Below are 14068 nucleotides of genomic sequence, written 5' to 3' on the forward strand. Positions count from 1 at the left end.
AATCTAGTACACAGTTTAAGGTAGATATATTTAATATTTTAAACCTTATACAAAATACATTATAGCCTAAATGTAATACTTCATAGCACTAATCTAGTATACAGTTTAAGGTAGATATATTCAATACTTTAAGCCTTAAACACAATACTTTATAGTCTAAATATAATACTTCATAGCACTAATATAATCTAGTACACAGTTTAAGGTAGATATATATAATACTTTAAGCATTAAACATAATACTTTATAGGCTAAATTTAATACTTCATAGCACTAATCTAGTATACAGTTTAAGGTAGATATATTCAATACTTTATAGTCTAAATATAATACCTCATAGCACTAATCTAGTACACAGTTTAAGGTAGATATATATAATACTTTAAGCATTAAACATAATACTTTATATGCTAAATTTAATACTTCATAGCACTAATCTAGTACACAGTTTAAGATAGATATATTTAATACTTTAAGCGTTAAACACAATACTTTATAGTCTAAATGTAATACTTCATAACACTAATCTAGTACACAGTTTAAGGTAGATATATTTAATACTTTAAGTCGTAAACACAATACTTTATAGTCTAAATGTAATGCTTCATAGCACTAATTTAGTGCATAGTTTAAGTTAGATATATTTAATACGTTAAGTCTTAAATACAATACTTTGTAGTCTAAATGTAAAATGTAATAAAAATGTATGAATATAAACGAGTTTACTATATTTTGTAAAAATGTAATAAAAATTTGCATTTGTATTCTTAGATAAGTGAGATGAGTTTTAATTGCCTATTAATTTGGAAAAAGGTTGCCGTGCATTAAGCCCAGTATATACGCAATTACAGTTAGGTTGATTCGTTTGACTCTCCGCAGCGACCAACTAGCTAATTAGTTACAATACCATGATCCAAATTATATAGACCCGACCCGTCTCACGAATTGTGACCCGTGAGACGGTCTCACACAAGTGTTACTTCATCATAATACAAATATATAATCAATACTTTAAACATTAAATATAATAATTAATAGCATAAATTTAATTAATGCACAATTTATGTGTAGATATATTTAAAGCTTAGAGTATTAAATATATCTACCTTAAATTGTGTATTATATTTGTGCTATGAAGTATTATATTTAGGCTATAAAGTATTGTATTTAAGGTTTAAAGTATTAAATATATCTACCTATAAACTATTTATTAGATTTATGCTACGAAGTATTACATTTAGGCTATGAAGTATTGTATTTAAGGCTTAAAGTATTAAATATATCTACCTATAAACTATTTATTATATTTGTGCTATGAAGCATTACATTTAGACTATAAAGTATTGTGTTTAAGACGTAAAGTATTAAATATATCTACTTTAAACTATGCATTAATTAGATTTGTGCTTTGAAGTATTATATTTACGCTATACAGTATTGTGTTTAAGGCTTAGAGTATTCAATATATCTACCTATAAATTGTGTATCAGATTTGTGCTATGAAATATTACATTTGGGTAGAGCCGTCAAAACGGGCTTAGGCTGCCGGGTTAGCCCGTTCCGCCCCTCGAAAAGGGCAGAGCGGGCTGTGATATTTTGGGCCCGTATTTTGGCGGGTTGTTTAGCCCGCCCCGCCTAACTTGCGGGCTTGGCGGGTCGGGGGTGTCGTCAAAAGTATAATAATAAAAATTATTAAAATAAATAAATGCTCCAATAATATATATATATATATATATATATATATATATATATATATATATAATCAAGTTCAGAAAAATTTATTATTTGTATAAATGATTCGTTATTTACTTATGGATTACTACATTATGTATTGATTGTTTATTAGTTATTATTGTGCTTAAAAAAATTACAAATGCATTAATATATGTTTAAACTATCCAAATTATTCTAGTATACACTTATTAATTTTTTTTTAATATTAATTTTATTTAAATTTAAAATTTTTAAATTTGGCGAGCCCCCGCCAAGGCCTGCAGGCTTAAGGCGGGGCGGGCCGACCTCCCATATACTCGTATTTTGGCGGGCTTTTTAGCGCACTCGCGCCATATGGCGGGCTTTGGCGGACCCCGCCCCGCCAGCCTGTTTCGACGGCTCTACATTTAGGCTATACAGTATTGTGTTTAAGGCGTAACGTATTAAATATACCTATAAACTGCTTATTAGATTTAGGCTATAAAGTATTACATTTAGGCTATAAAGTATTGTGTTGAAGGCGTAAAGTATTAAATATATCTACTTTAAATTGTGTATTTGATTTGTGCAATGAAGTATTATATTTAGGCTATAAAGTATTGTGTTTAAGGCTTAAATATTCAATATATATCTACTTATAAACTGTTTATTAGATTTGTGCTATGAAGTATTACATTTAGGCTATAAAGTATTGTGTTTAAGGCGTAAAGTATTAAATATATCTAATTTAAATTGTGTATTAGATTTGTACTATGAAGTATTATATTTAGGCAACAAAGTATTGTGTTTAATGCTTAAAGTGTTAAATATATCTACCTTAAACTCTGTATTAGATTTGTGCTATGAAGTATTATATTTAGGTTATAAAGTATATATATCATGTTTAAGTTTAAAGTATTAAATATATCATATCTACATATAAACTGTGTATTAGATTTATGCTATGAAGTATTTATTAAACAATTTCTTGATATTTAAGACATAAAGTATTGATTATACAATTTCTTGTTCAGAAACCACATCCTTGTTGATTTTTCTTCCTGAGACACAAATGATCGTCCGATGTTTATATGACAAGTTACGGCTCATGCGAGCTTATCTTCATCGTACCTTGCAACTAGTTGGAGAGGTTATTGAGTTTTTTGAGCTGCGCATCGGAGAGACGTAAATAACACATAGTGATAATTCTTCTTCATCATCAACACCAGTATAGTACATCACCACCTTCTTTACAGCTAAGGGGTGGTGGCTCCTCTTCCCTCCTCCCTCTTCCTCTTTTTCCTCCCAGTAGAATTTAAATGAGGATGAGATAAGAGTGGAAGATTATGGAGTTAAAGAAAATAAAAGATGATGAGATAGGAGTGGACGAAGGTAAGATGAAGTAGCTAGAGGTAGAAGATGTGGAGCAGGAGGATGAGATCGGAGAAGAAAGCACATGTGACATAAACAGAGAGAGAAACAAGGAAGATCGAGATTGTGGATGACATGTAGTTGACTCATATAACAAAAGGTCCGACCCATCTCACATATTTAACATCCATGAGACGGTTTCACACAAGTGTGAATATATATATATATATATATATATATATATATATATATATATATATATATATATATATATATATATATATATATATATATATATATATATATCTTTTGGAAGTTGGAGTTCTAAACTTCTGTAACTTCTATTTAATTTCTCCTAACAGCCAGATTTTCATCTATAAATATATGGAGAAACATCTGAAAGGATTTACATGCAATACACTTGCAGTATATATTTCAGTCTTATAAATTCTAGGGAAAATGACACTTTTCCCCCATATGTTATGTGCTTATAGCACTTTTTTCCCCTGTGTTATTAAAATGGCAGTTTTTCCCTCTGAAATGTTAAATTGACATTGTTACCCTTAAAAATAATTATTTCATTTATTTTTCTTCTCCAACAAATTATTACTTATTGGTATGGATGATCACGATTCGGTTCGAACATAACCAAACACTGTAGCAATCATACCGAAATAGTATGGACGGTTCTGGTTACGATTCATAACCGAAAAAATAAAATTAAATAATTGTTGAACCATGAACCGGAACTTAACCACAGTCATATATAGTAAAAATGATCAAACACTTATTTTGATAAATCGGTACGGTTCGGTTCCAATTTCGATTTTGAATCGCCAATCAAAACTTATTTATTTATTTTTATAATTTTATTTCTAATTTAAAAATAGTCTAAATTCAACAATTATTTTATTTTATTTTTTCAGTTTTGAATCGTAACCGTAACCGTCTATACTATTTAAGTTCAATTGCTACAGTGTTCGATTAGGTTCGTACCGAATTGTGATCTTCCATACATATTAGTAATAATTGGTTGGGGAATAAAAATAAATGAAATGGTTATTTTTAAGGGCAAAAATGTCAATTTAATATTATAAGGGAGAAAACTACCACTTTTGAAATAACTGAGGGGGAAAAACTGTCACTTTAATAACACAGGTGGAAAAAGTGCTATAAACACATAACATAGGGGGAAAAAGTGCCATTTTCCCTAAATTCTATAAGAAATTTTTAAACAAAAACATATTAAAAATTTCATTCATCTTCTTGTATCTCATAAGTTTAAATCTTGAACCTTGTTACTTTTTTTTTTAGACAGATTTAAAACTTATAAGATAGGATTAGGCACATCAAAATCTCATTCCTCATACCAATCACCCCATATTTTCCAACACTAGCTGAGAAATATTAAGTTACTCCCTCCGTCCCATTTTATGTGTCTGGTTCGGTTAACGAGACTTGACCAAAGTTATCTTTAATCTAATTTTTCATAATATTAAGTTTAGTATTAGTATACAAATTTTATGTATTTAGAAACTACACTAAAAGTACTATTAAACACAAAGAATCAAATTTAAAAATAAGTAAAAAATAATAGAGAAAATAAATAAAGAAGAAAGAGTTTGTTTGACCCATGAATAGTAAATAGGACAGATAAAATGGGACGGATGGAGTATTTTGCATTTAAGCAGGTTATTATTTTAATTTTTACACACTCATAACTTCTAACCAAGTTACCTTCATCTAAAGTGCAGGCCATGAAAATTGATTGCTATTACATCACAAAGCATCACAATGAAGATATGTTATGTAAATCATCTGATGGTGGTAAAATACTTTTGAATTCTAGAAATCATATTTGGAGCCTTTCGTTCTCAACATATGAGATTTGCCAAAATTCGAATTCTTCATTTATACACCGGGATACAATATGCATGAATGAGCTCGTATTATACGAGAAATATGCATTTCTCCCTGATTGAGGGTTGCTAAAAAAAAAAAAAAAAAAAAGGGCAAAGTTAGTGTTATAATATTGTAAATTTAAAAGTTTACAATAATTATAAAACTGGTCCTCCAATTTCTTTTTTAAAATTTTCAATTATTGATGAATTCTAATGGATGATTTTGATATGTGCATGATTTTGATATGTGCTCATATATATGTGCGTGTGTGTGTGAACTATGTCCTAAGTGAGAACTTTTGGACAAATTCTAACGATTAATCTAGTATATCTAACGGTTAAAAATAAACAAAACTTTGTAATATTTATGAAAATGACCCCCCTCATTTTTACTTGATTTTTCATTCATCAGATCTTGCAGATCAATTGTTTAGATTTTTCCACAAGTTTTCACATGCAAGGAGATTATCATATGATTAGAATTATATAGGCAAAAGTGTCAAATAGGCCACTGAACTTATCGCTTATGTGCAATTAGACCATTGAACTTAAAAAGTGTGCAATTCAACCATCAAACAAGTAAAATATGTGCAATAGGACATTTTTCTAATTTTTTAATTTAATTTGAGTTAAAAACATTTCAATATTGACTCCGAACTAGCATAGTAGAAGAAAATGTCACTCTTAATACATATACGTTAGTAATATAATTGGATTTTATCAGAAAATTTATGTAAAAATGGTTCGATTGCACAAATTTTGCTTGTTTGATGGCTGAGTTGCACACTTTTTAAATTCAATGGCCCAATTGCACAAAAGCGATAAGTTCAGTGGCCTATTTGACACTTTTTCCAATTATATATATATATATATATATATATATATATATAATATATATATATATATATATATATATATATATATATATAACTGTAGAAATTCTCAAAAAGAATATTGAGGGAGTAATTAATTATTTTTGAATTAGAATCGGATCAGAAAAAAGATAAAGGCAAAAACTTATGTGAGACCGTCTCACCGTGATACGGGTCAGGTCGGGTCGGGTCGAGTTAAGGTGAAAATGTGATGCTTATACGCACAAATGTCATACGTATATGTTCAAATGTAATAGTAATCGGGAATAAATTTTTTGTTACTTATATATAATGGTAAATGTAATACTTTTAAGGGAAAATGTAATACTTTTACATTTCGATTTAAAAGTATTACATTTTTGCTCAAAAGTATTATATTTTTCCTTATAAGTAAGGGGAACATTATATACTTGTTAATACTTTTGATAGAAAATATAATACTTTTACATCAAAATGCAAAATTATTAGTATACATTTTTCTTTAAAAGGATTACATTTTCCCTTATAAATGACAAAAATTTATTCTTGATTAGTATTACATTTGAGCATATAAGTATAACATTTGAATGTCGATTTAACCAACCCGACTCGTCTCACTAATAATGATCCGTGAGAGGGTCACACATAAGTGTGATCCAAAGATAAAAGAGTACAAAATATTTCAACCAAACAAAATAGTGCTAGCGAGTTACACGGTTTCATACCGGCCAGGTTCTGTGACAAATTATAGAAAAGTCAAATACGCTGGTAGAGGAAGGAAGACTGTGGACTGCGTCAACTTGTATAATGGACCAGGTTTTATAGAATAGCAATAGCTAGCTTGAATTTGGAATTTTCATTTTTTAATTCAAACGTGGTTTTTATATCTATTTAGAATCTAGTTAGACCAGACACTGTACTCTATATATATGTATCAGGATGGCGGATTCTTCCATCATTATAAATGAATCATGATCTTTGTATGAATTATAAATAAAAAATACATTTTTAATACACTAAAAATATATTATTTGTATATATAAAATACATTATTTAAATTTACATAATTTTTTATATATTATCAAATAATGTAAATTCAGTACACAAATAATGTATTTTTTATATATTAAAAATGTATATTGCATTCATGATCCACACCATAATTTGCATGAATTATTTTTGCTTCCAATAAAGATGAAATAATAGTCATTCCAATTAAATATATTAACCTATCGATTTGATGCAAATATATTGATAACATATTAAATTATTACAATTAAGTCAATATTGTCAATAAATTTAGGGTTAAAACTGGTAAAACGTGCTAACTTGTTGCAGTGTTGTTTTTAGAAAAAAAATTAAAATTAAAATAATAGTCGCTTGAGAAGACGATGGAGAAACCTGTTTCCTCTCCGACCTCTCTGGCCCTTCGCGGTCTATTTTTCTTTTTTTTACTTCTATTTTTAGACACTCTTAGTCCTATAACTATTAGAATATTTTTATTTAAATTCACGAGTTTTAAAATTATCAATTTAATACAACTATTCAATTTTTATAATTTCACTCCTTCCGGCCAAATTGTCGGCTAGCTAGAACTCGCCGAAAATCCGTAATTGACTTATTATTAAGGCTTTAATAATATAGTTTTTTTTTTATAGTACTACTGACTCTGTTACAATTCATCATATATCCGTCCGGCCCTCCACCATAGACAAAACTCTCATCCTCAGAAACCACCACAGTTCAAAGAAACATCTGATCTTTATGACCCTCCAAGATCCCCATCAGGGAATGTATACTCTTCCCTTCTATAATTTTCTCGATGCCTTGATTTTTCCATATGCAAAAGCTGAATAAACAACTCCTTTGCTCGCTATCAACCAATTGGATACGTAGCAAATGATATACTGTAATAAATAAATATAATGCAGTTTGTTGATTGAGTATTTATTAAGACATGGTTTGTCTTTTGTTCAACAACCCATATTGGGTTGATTAATTGTGTATGCCTCTTCAAGGTTTTTTTTTTTTTATTCATAATTCCATTGGAAAGAATTATTGTGGCGTCACAATATGTAAATTTAGAATTTTTCTCTCTTGTGCTAGAAGGAACAGAGTTAAGAGCTGCTAATCCTCTTCATTCTAGAACCAAACCTAAAAAGACTTTGCCGCTTAGTTTACTTCCCAATTGCCATGCATCATAGTTGTCTTGGATTTACAATTCTCTGGATTAAACCATTTCTGATGCAACCATTTCTGATATGGAGGGTACATATCTTTGTGAACTACTGAACTATTCTGTCTTTCGCCAAGGACCTTGTCACTGGCATCAAACCCTTCCCTTTATACGGGAGGTGGTGGGTTCGAGCCTCAGTGGAGGCAATACTGACTATTGTGCTTCAATAGGTTGAAAAAGTAGTTATGAACAGATACTGCATTCTAATAGAGTTAGTAGTATTCAAAAAAAAAAAAAAAAACTATTCTGTCTTTCTGTCTTCAGTTGTTACAAAAGATGATTTGGTGATTTACTGCTTGTAGATCTTTTGAAGATGTTATTGAGTCAATTCATTAACGCTTTAATTAAGGTAATGTTGTATGTTATGTGAAATATCATAATTAAACATGAGGATTCTCTGAGCTGTAGTTACAAGCTTATGCCAGTAAATTGTTTAAACTTTGCCCTCCAGAATCGATCAAATATTATTGGAAATATATGAGTAATGCACTTATTTGTTTCAAGTGAATTTGATACATCCCGTTTTACTATATGCATTGTACTTGCGCTGCATAATTGTTGCTACAGTGGTTGTATACTAGTATTTATTTGAATTATTTTGGACTTCTGAGCTTTTTTTTTCCATTTGGAAAAGATCGTTGTAACACATACAGTTTGCCAACACTTTGGTAGTAGTATAATCCTATGACATTTTAATTTGAATATTATACTATTGATGGATTGTTATAGATGATTATTAATTAATTAGGATATATTATTATTGATGGATGGATTGAATTGAAATAGGGGTGGGCATTTTGATCTTCGGTTCGATTTTTTCGGTTTTAAAAAAATTAAACCATTTGATTGAACATTAGAGTTCGGTTCGATTTCGGTTCGGTTTGTAACGGTTCGGTTTCAATTCGGTGTTCGATTCGGTTTAATACCCCCAAATTTCAACATTTTCTAGACGACAAGGCGGTCAAAGGGCACCGCGACTTAACAAGGCGCCGTAATAACTATACATGAAACAACACATAACCCAAATCCAAAGTCTAATATCTAAATATTAAATACCAACATAACAAATTGACAATTCAAACAAATTAAAATAAAAAATAAAACTATAATTTTAATTTCAAAACTGAAATTTTCATTCCAGTAGTAAAACTAGAATGAATTTCCAGTTATGGAATTTCAATTCTCGAAATTCTTTCCAGTAAATCTGGAATGAAATTCCACAACGGGAAATTCATTCCAGTAAGAATTTCCAGGGAATTTATATATATATATATATATATATATATATATATATATTATATATAATATATATTTATATTTATTTTAAAAAAAATCGTTCGTTTTTTTGGTTCGGTTCAGTTTTTAACTGAACCGAACCGTTCTATTCTTCTAAAATTATAACCGATCGGTTTTTCGGTTTTAAACCGAACCGAATCGATACTCTTCGGTTTGGTTCGGGTTACCCGAATCGTTTTGCCCAACCCTAGAATTGATTATTATGGATGATTAAATTAGATTATGTTGGACGAGAGAAGATTTTTTGTATTCAACGTAAATATTCAAGTACAAGAAGATATGAGTTAATACCCAATATAGTCCTCGACTATAGTGGTTTTACTTAATTTAGTCCTAAGTGACTTTTTGTACTCTATTTAGTCCTCGACTTTAATGGTTTTATCCACTTTAGTCCTTTGTTAAGAATTCTGTTTGTTGGGGGTTAATAATAAGGTTAACATGGTAATTTCATTTCTATTTTATTTTTTTATCAAATTAATTATTAATTATATATCCTAATTTATCTCCCCCTTCTCTGTCTTCTTCTGTCGCCGATACAATTCCCCCCTCCCCTCACTCTTCTCAGTCTTCTGCCGATACAATTCTCCCTCCCTTCCTCAAGCCCAATAAACACACAGCAAACTCACCAGAAGTGAATACAAAGCAAACCCACCAGAAGCAAACACACCGCAAAACAACTCCAACGATTGTTAAACCCGTTACCCATTGTTGGCACTGGGAGCAAACACCGAACTGGAAGCAACACACCATGGGGGATTCAAGATGAAGAATTGGATACAAATGCACGCCAAAATACGGTACCCACAAAAAAATATTGTTAGTAGTTTTTTTAATGTGGATTTAACTCATTTCTTACTGGTTGTTAGATCAAATATGTTTTAATGTGGATTTAACTCATGGGGATTCAAATCTGTTTAAATTATGAAGGTGTTTGTGCATTGGATGCAAATATATATATATATATATATATATATATTTTAAGGAAGTGTATTGTTTGTTTAGAAATTAGTTATCTGTCAATGCGTCTACGATATGTTTTTACGGCCTGATGAAGGGAATGAGGGAACTGTATCAACTATGCAGAAGAATGAGAGAAATTAGGACATATAATAAATAATTAATTTGATAAAAAATAAAATATAAATGAAATTACCATGTTAACCTTGTTATTAACACCCAACTAACAGAATTATTAACAGAAGACTAAAGTGGGTAAAACCATTAAAGTCGAAGACTAAATAGAGTACAAAAAGTCACTTAGGACTAAATTGAGTAAAATCACTATAGTTGAGGACTATATTGAGTATTAACTCTATATACAATCACTATAGGTTTGGTTCGAGTTACCCGAATCGTTTTGCCCAACCCTAGAATTGATTATTATGGATGATTAAATTAGATTATGTTGGATGAGAGAAGATTTTTTGTATTCAACGTAAATATTCAAGTACAAGAAGATATATACAAGTACAGAGTACTACTCTAAGTAGAAGACCAAATGAACTATAATTCCTATAACTCCTAGAGTCCTAATATACCCCCTCAAGCGCAAGGTTGAAGAGGAATAACATTGAGCTTGTCCCTGAGAAATCCAAAATGCGAAGCCAGCAAAGGTTTGGTGAAAATATCCGCAAGCTGGTCCTTGGTAGAGATGAAATTGACCTGAAATTCTCCAAATGCAACCTTATCCCTAACAAAATGAAAGTCGATCTCTAGGTGCTTAGTCCTGGCATAAAACACAGGATTAACACACAGATAAGTCGCACCAAGATTGTCACACCACAGACTAGGAGGACGACGTGATGAAGCCCAAGCTCACGTAACAGAGATACAACCCAGGTAACCTTAGCAAGACCTTTGTACTCAGCTTCAGTAGATGACCGAGCCACCGTACGCTATTTACAAGACACCTAAAAGACAAGATTCGAGCCAAGAAAAACAGCAAACCTACTAGTAATTAACTTTCGGTCAATAGGACAACCAACCCAGTCAGAATCCGAAAATGCATGAATATCAGTTGAGGTCAAAACACCCAAACACAAACCAAAATCCAGTGTACCTTTAACATAATGGAGTACCCGCTTCAGAAAACCCCAGTGTTCCATAGTGGGGGAGTGCATAAACTGACATAACCGATTGACAGCATAAGAGATATCAGGCCTAGTAATAGTCAAATACTGAAGCGCACCCGCCAACTGCCTATAACGCGTAGGGTTGTCAAACAACTTGATAAAAGAGGAACCAGAAGCTATAACTGAAGCTGGAGTAGCCAGTGGCTTACAATAAGTCATACCCGCTCGTTTCGGGATATCACCCATGTACCAGCATTGAGAAAGAACAAGACCACCATCCACAGGTAGCGTCTCAATCCCAAGAAAGAACCTCAAGGAACCAAGATATCTAATCTTAAACATAGAAGACAAGCGCTGCAACAAATCACTTATCACTCTAGAGTCATCACCCATCATAATAATATCAAAAACATACACAAGTAGGAAAACCAAAATGGCATAAGTGTCTGTTCCTATACTCACGAACAAAATGGTCATGTTAAGTGTCGTTGCAGTCACATTGTTGAGACGGGTTTGGCTCTAATGGCATAAGCGTCCGTTTCTCCTTATGCATTTGAAACTGCAGTTTATCTTATTAATAAAATGCTTACTCCTATTTTGGGGAATGTTAGTCCACACCATAAGCTTCATCGGTCTCCTTCGTCCTATACTTTTCTTCGGGTTTTTGGTTGCTTGTGTTTTTCTCATCTTCGTCCTTACAATCATCACAAGTTGACTTTTAGGTACACTCCTTACATCTTTTAAGGCTATCCAGAGTCTTTTCGTGGTTATCGCTTGATGGGTAAGATGGTGAGTGAAAATATGGGTGTAAAATGTCGTTCCGCTGAGGATTGGGGCTATGGCACCTAATTGTGTGAATTAAGATAAACTAGACACTAGAGCATGCGAATCAAATAGAATCCAAGTAAATGATAACTGAATAAGGAAATTAAAGGAAATAAATTGAATGATAAAGAAATGGGTCAGATTAGGGGAATTGCAATCTTGATGTTCTAACAACTCAGAAGAGTTAATTACCGATTTGGTCCCTCGACTATTAGGATTTCACCACTTTGGTCCTTGACAATTTTTCTTGCCCAATTAAGTCATCGACTTTGAAAAAATTAACCAATTTGGTCCTCCGTTTATTTTACCATTTGATATCCGTTAAATCGGGACCAAATTGGTAATTTTCACTATATTCAAGGGACCATTTCAGTCAAATTTAATTACCAAAATGATCCCTTGACTATAGCGAAATTACCAATTTGGTCCTGATTTAACGGTTGTTTAACACCAAAATAAACGGAGGACCAAATTGGTTAATTTTTTCAAAGTCGAGGACTTAATTGAGCAAGAAAAATTGTCGAAGACCAAAATGGTGAAATCCCAATAGTCGAGGGACCAAATCGGTAATTAACTCCAACTCAGAATTAGGGAAAGAAGGATTAGCCTAGGGAATTATGGCCAATGCACACAAGAATTCAATTCAGCTACTTTCGTAATCAATAAACTGAATTAGGCTAGGATTGCCCCACTTTCGTGATGCATCAATCATAGTCTTTTGCACCTAAGCATTGTAAGCCTCCAAATTACCCCTATTCTCATAGTAGGAAAAATTATATTGAAATTGGTAAGGCTCGAGGTCTCCACCCAACTTTCGTTGTAATGAATCCCTCTCCTAAACTAGCAATTAATTGTGGCCATGAATCAATAACAAGTAGAAGACAATCCCCAATTCAACATAAACCCTAGGTAAATGATTCAATCCCTTTACGCAATAATCACAACTTGAACATCAAGATTAACAATAAATCCCTAATCCAAACCCATTAGCGAACTATTCACGCATGATTGAAACAAACAAAACAAAACAAGAATTTAATATTGAAATCATAACAGCGAATCTAAAGAATAAAAGAGAGAACTTTACTAACAATCCTTGAGAGTAATTCCAATCCAATCAATAATTCCAAGCTTGCAAACGAATTCAAGAAGGTAAATCTGCGTTATTCTATGCTATGGAAAACTCTAAAGAAAAGGAAAATTGTACTGAACTAAACTAGGGTTCGGAATGGCCAAAAAGACAACAAAATGCGATGTTAAATACTGGACAGCAGCAAGGTCACGGGCACCCTCACGGCCGGGATCGGGGCCCTGAGGTGTAGTGGCCGGCTGCTGTCCGTGATGGGGATCACGGCCACCCTTACGGCCGTGAGGCGACCTCTTGGTCTTCTTTCTGACTCCTTTCGTGCTCCATTGCTCCTTTCCGACATTAGGTAGATTCCTATGCTTCAAAAACTCGTCCAAGATGACTGAAAATCCTTCCTTTGCTCCTCGATCGTTCATGAATAAACTAAGATTAATCAAATGTAACACACAAACTAGTCTCAAATTCATCAAGGTAAAGGAAAGCAACAAAACTAACTAAATTATGGAGCAAATAATAGTATAAAATCATATGTATCAACTCCCCCACACTAGAACTTTTGCTTGTCCTCCAGCAATTACAAAGGGCAATTCACCTTCCAAGCACTGCAACTGATCACACTTCCTCCCTGCACAACCAAAGATACCACCAACCAACTTATACAACCTAACCTGCTTTAAGAATCATCTCAGAATCACAAATGAGTCCCCTCTCAGTCCAATAACCGGGCACCAAAATTA

The sequence above is a fragment of the Ipomoea triloba genome, chromosome 2, assembly GCF_003576645.1.
Source record: "Ipomoea triloba cultivar NCNSP0323 chromosome 2, ASM357664v1".
Taxonomy (NCBI): domain Eukaryota; kingdom Viridiplantae; phylum Streptophyta; class Magnoliopsida; order Solanales; family Convolvulaceae; genus Ipomoea; species Ipomoea triloba.